We start from the raw sequence: 6179 nt of genomic DNA on the forward strand, positions 1-6179 counted from the left end.
GGATGTTGAACATTTTTTCAGGTGTTTCTCAACCATTCGATATTCCTCAGTTGAGAGTTCTTTATTTAGCTCTGTACCCCATTTTTTAATGGGATCCAAAGAAAGTTTTAACACCTTATTATGAGGCTGTTGCTATCTTATTACAGAATTGTAGGCTAGAGTCATGGAAATATTTCCGAAAAGAACCTGAAGAATTATTCCTTATTCCAGAGAGCAATTAAATTGGTTATTGCAAAATACTGATATTTGGTCTATTGCATGTGCAAATTTTTTAGGCAAAATTGATAACCATTATCCAAAAGACATCGTTACAATTTGCCTCTATGCATGCTTTTGTATTCCCTGTAAATTTATGCATGCAGCCCATAGACAATGCACTTATTGTATTTACAGATTGCTCATCTAATGGGAAGGCAGCATATGTGATGGGATCACATGTTCAGTCTGTTTTGAGTTTTCCCCTGCTTCAGCACAAATAATTGAACTCTGGAGCTTAAATGCTGAAAAAAATCAAGCTTTTAATTTGTATACTGACAGCCAATATATAGCTCATGGATTACAATTACTTAAAACTGTTCTTTTTTATGGACTCATATTTTTATTTTGAAAAAATTAAAGTATATATGTACATGTGACTTGACACCTTTTCAGGCTTTCTAGTTGCAACTGCTTTAACAGGAGAAAATGCAATTAACTAAATAATTAACTAAAAATGCAATTAACCATTGTCTACATTGTTTTTCTATACTGGGTGTTCCAAATCAGATTAAAACAGATAATGGAAATGGCTATTACAGTCAAGCATTTGAGACTTTCTGTCAACAATTTAACATTACCCATATTACTGAAATTCCTTATAATCCTCAAGAACAAAGTATTAAAAAAACAGGTATTGTGGAACTATCTTCATTAAATTAAAAAGGGGGAGTTATCCCCATACACCACAAATTTATTTAAATCATGTTCTTTTTATTTTAAAATTTTAAAATTTGAATGTGGAGGAACTTTCCGAGTGTCTATGCCACCCTACAACCAGGCATACTTATGCCTAGGTGAAATGGAAAGAGCCACAAACTGGCACATGGCATGGTCCTGATCAGGTATTTAATATGGGGAAGAGGAGGGCATGCTTGTGGTTTTTCCTCAGGATGCATGCCAAGGGGCATGCCAGCTGCCAGAGTGATTGGTGAGACACAGAATGTTAATGCTGGGACAGAGAATGACACTGACCTGTGAGCTTGCTGAGTGCCCTGACAATGGAGACAGGAAAGCTGTTTTGGACATATGTTCCTGACCCATCTTTGCTTGCCTATATCCCAGATTGGACAAGCTGCCATGCTTCATGCTTTTAGACCATCAGGGACAAAATCATGGAGACTGGAAACTGTATTCAAAAACTTAATCCAAAAGAGAAGTTATGATGAATCTTCTCTTTCCTTTAATGTGACCAGTTATTGTGATTCAACCATGCACTGGTCTAGAAATCAATCCAATATTGGAAGTAATAACAGTTTTCATTTGGAAGGCTGCTTCTGGACATTTTTAGAGACATATTTGAAAGTTAGCTACAGTTCTCTATGATGCTATGTTAGTAATAGATCGGGACAGGATTTAATTTTGAAAGAAATGTTAGTGCTTGTGTTAAAGTTCCTGATATTTTATTATTAATTGGTCATGTTGAAATTACTTTTGTTTCTTCTACAGTATTTAATTTAAGTTGTATTGACTGTATACTTTCTAATTGTGTTAATATATTGAAACCTGGCATGTATGTTATGGTGGTCTATCAACCAGTTTTTGTTTTATTGCCTGTGAATATTACAGGAACATGGTATTCTGAAAAAAGCTTGTAAGTACTTGAAGAATTGAGTCAGGCTTCGAACAGGAGCAGGAGGAGAGCAAGCTACATTACTGCTGGTATAGCAGCTTTAATTTAAAGTTAATAGCTAGCTCTGCTGCTGCAATTGCTTTGACACAAGAAGTTAAGACAGCTACTTTTGTTAATCATTTAGTGAAAAATGTTACTAATGTCCTGAGTATTCAGGAGGATTTAGATAGGCATTTGGAACAATAGATTTACTCTCTTTATAATACTATTCAAATTATTAGATAGGAGGTTCAGTGCTTAATAGTAGGAAGCCATCTTGATTGTCATGCCAAATAACCAGTGGATTTGTGTTACTTCTAAAATTTACAGTGATAGTCACTATAATTAGAAAAAGATTCAAAGACACTTGCAGGATATTTAGCATAATTCCAACACCTCTCTGGATGTTTTAGCCTTGCACACAGAGATTATGAATTTAAAGGATGCTGCTCCACTAAGCTTTGGTGCTGCTGATGTTGCTGGTAGGATTATTCATGGCCTGAAGTCAGTATTTCCATCCTGGTCAAGATGGTTAAAAGATGGCATATATGGCTTAATCATGCTAGCCCTTCTTGTCCTAGGAATACTCTTACTCATGCCCATCGTGTTAAAGCTTGCCTTTAACAGCATCAACACATTAGCGGCCCAAGTACATGACTTGAAACTAAGAATGAACCCCCCCAAACAGAGTTATTGATTTAACAGTCTGGCAAGCCAAGGACTGGTAAGATTCTGCACAAGGGCCTTACCAACCTAAGACAGAGGCATGTGCCAACAGGCCATGTTTGTTTATAACGAACACTAAAAGGCCATGTTTGTTCATATAATACAAACAAGCTGCACATGGCTTGAGGACGGGTAAGGAAATCATTCTTGTCAGAATAACCTAAGACAGGCTTAGTCTTGTTTTATTAAATTAAAAGGGGGAGATGTGGAAAGCTTTTTGGGGTACCACTTGGCAGGAGTCTGACATTGGCAGAGGACAAAGAAGTGGGCTTCAGACAGGAGTCAGACCTTGGCCATGATGAGGAAGTAAGCTCAGGCAGGAATCTGACATTAGGGCATAATAAGGAAGTAAGTTTCAGGAAGAATCTAACTTCAGGCTGAAATAGAGAAGTAGGGTAAGGCAAGAATTTTAGTCTTAGGGTGGAACAGAAGAACTAGGCTTCAGGCAAGATTTTTGGGCTTGGACGAGGAAGTGGGCTCAAGTATTTCAGTCATTATGACAAGCCCTTTTTAACAACTGTCATGGGAGTAGTTTCAGGACTTCGCTTGCTGCTTTGTTAGTTCCTTATTGTACTACTCACCCAAAATACTTGCATGTAATTAAAGTGCTTTAAAAAGTGGGTTGGAAAATAAAAATTTGCCTTCAGTCTCAGAATGGACTGGGGTCATGCTAAACAAAAGGAAAAAGAAAAAAGAAAGAAAGAAAGAAAGAAAGAAAGAAAGAAAGAAAGAAAGAAAGAAAGAAAGAAAGAAAAGGGAAGCAAATAAACAAGCAGAAAGACCTTTTAAGATGAAGACTCCTCTCTGTAATGTCTCTCAGAAGAGAATAAAATACAATAGGAGGCAAGAAGCAATGCTTCAATAGAGCAAGATCATGTGGTTCACTGGCTGCCATGACTGATCTTAACTTGAGATGGAAGTTTAGGATAATGAAGCCTCAGTCTGTTCTTATAGAATTTGTTCACGTGATGCCTTGATCAACTACAGTGTTCCTGAGAGTGTAAGGGATTTGCTAGCATCTGTCTTCTTTTAGAAGCCTTGCACAAGAGCTGATTCTCCTCATGGTAAACTAATCATTTAAGTATTCAAAAAGTATTTTCAGCAATGTGGGGCTCTCAAAGTAACTGGGGAAGGGAATCCACAAAGCACATAACATTTTTGCATTTTATTTTTCCATTTATCAAATTGTTGTTAGCATAAGACAATATGTGTATTTTGAAAACAAAACACTCATTAAAAACAAGTCGACCAAGAAATAATTATTTTTGTGAATTTAGAAACAAATCATGTCTTATATGGGCTTTGTTTCTATATCCTCTGACATTAAAAAAGTGATGAAAATCCCTCATATGACTTTAACAAAACAGAGAGAAAAAGAGGATTTGTCGCATTTTAAAGCCATTTCACAGAATCAACATTTAAAATAATGTTTAAATTTAAGTCGGCCATCTTGGAGCTGAATAAGAAAAAGAAAAAGAAAAAGGAAAAGGAAAAGGAAAAGGAAAAGGAAAAGGAAAAGGAAAAGGAAAAGGAAAAGGAAAAGGAAAAGGAAAAGGAAAAGAAACAGCTTGTACTAGAAACCAACCAGGGTTTCTCAAAGTGAGAGTTTTGTGTGATGGAGTAAGCATGGTGGGATGCATTTCCTAAGGGGCAGGACTGTCTCAGTCCCATACTTTGCAGCTTGACCTTCTTTTCTGTAGAGTGACGACCATGCTAGCTCAGCGTGCTTCTATAAAAACAGGCATGACCTGCTGATGGTGTGTAAAGCCAGAGCTGGCCTTCTCCATCCTAAAGTGAGCTGACATCATTGCCTACCCATCAGCTAGACTTCGATTCATTCTACTGACTTGATTCAGATTTTATCTATATCTCACTAACAGCCTTAATTTTTTATTTGGCAACTGTATGTTCAGTCAAGTCTTCATGAGATATGCTGCAGAGGTTGACTAACCATTTAGCTAGATTCTGTAAGTACCACTGACCAAGGGTTGGGGTCTTACACATACATACACACACATATAAACACGAGAGAGAGAGAGAGAGAGAGAGAGAGAGAGAGAGAGAGAGAGAGAGAGAGAGAGAGAGAGAGAGAGAGAGAGAGAGAGAGAGAGAGAACAGCTCACTAATTAGATTTAACATACACTCAACAAGAGGTAATTCATGTCTGGTACTAAAATCCTAGCCAAATACTGAGGACTAAAGCCCTCATAGATCTTGGAGGAGTATTTACAAGTACTACTTTACCAAAACAACACAATCTCATTATCTGGTCTTGAGAAGTCCAAAAAACTTGGGAATAACATATTTTCAATTCCCTTGGAAGCATATTAGGCTCCTTAGAAGGAGCTACTGACAATGGGCCTTTAGTCAGTGATGACCCTGACTTAGGAAGAAGTCAGACTTAGAAGTCTGGAGCCATATCAGCGTCTGATCAAACAATTCTAATGTAAAATATTAAAATGGCTCCAGCTGTATATATAGCAGAGGATGGCCCTGCCTTGCATCAATGGGAGAAGAAGCCCTTGGTCCCTTGAAGACAAAATGCCCCCAGTGTAGGGGAATGCAAGGACAGGGAGGCAGGAGTGGGTGGGTGGGTGTTTGCACACCCTCATAGAAGCAGGAGTAGAGGGGATAGGATGGAGGGTTTCTGGGGGATAAATTGGGAAAGGGAAGAACATTTGAAATGTAAATAAATAAAATATTCAACTTTAAAAAAGAGATATCTACTCTCCCATGTTTGCTGCAACATTATTTATAATAACCAATACAGAAAGATAGCCAAGAGACTACAGTAATAAGTGAATAAAATATGAGTTACATGTACCTAACTGCATATTACTCAACCATAAAAATAAGGAAATCATGTCATGTATGAGAATATGTATAACCTTTGATGACATGATTCTAAGTGGAGCAGATGTATAACTATATTATCTCACTCACACATGGACCCTAAAAAAGTTATAATCACAGAATCAGAGGATGGAATGATTGTTCCCAGTATCTAGGAGTTGAGGGTGAGAGACAGCTATTAAAAAGAAGATACACAGTTTCTGTAACAAGAGGAAAAGTTTTATTTCTCCTATGTGCTGGGGACAGCATACAATGACAGGGACTGCCTACAGTAGGCCAGTATGGAGACATCTCAGAAGCCTGTGGCAGCTCCTTGTAGAAAAGGATGGAGTCTGGGACCCTGAGAAGCAGGAGACACATCCCTCCAGGGGACTTGCCATCTGAAATAAGGGACTGCCTGCCATAGGTCGGGATGGAGACATCTCAGTAGTCTGCAGCAGCTCTTTATAAAAAACAGTTGTTCCCATTTCTCCTAACCTTAGCCCTAGACAATGGCTGTATAGATTTCATTTGTGCATGACTGCTTTTCAGTAGGCCTTGGTATGCATAATTATTCTATTATATCTGACTTCCTTACCTCTTTCTCCTCCTCTTGTGAATTCTGTGAAACTAGACATTCCTTGATGTAATGATTCTTATACAACTAAAAATTGAGGCATGGAGAAGCTGGAAAGAACACAGATGTCCCTCAATAGAAGAATGGATACAGAAAATGTGGCACATTTACACAATG

This window comes from Mus pahari, chromosome 15 (assembly GCF_900095145.1).
Source record: "Mus pahari chromosome 15, PAHARI_EIJ_v1.1, whole genome shotgun sequence".
In the NCBI taxonomy this organism is placed as follows: Eukaryota; Metazoa; Chordata; class Mammalia; order Rodentia; family Muridae; genus Mus; species Mus pahari.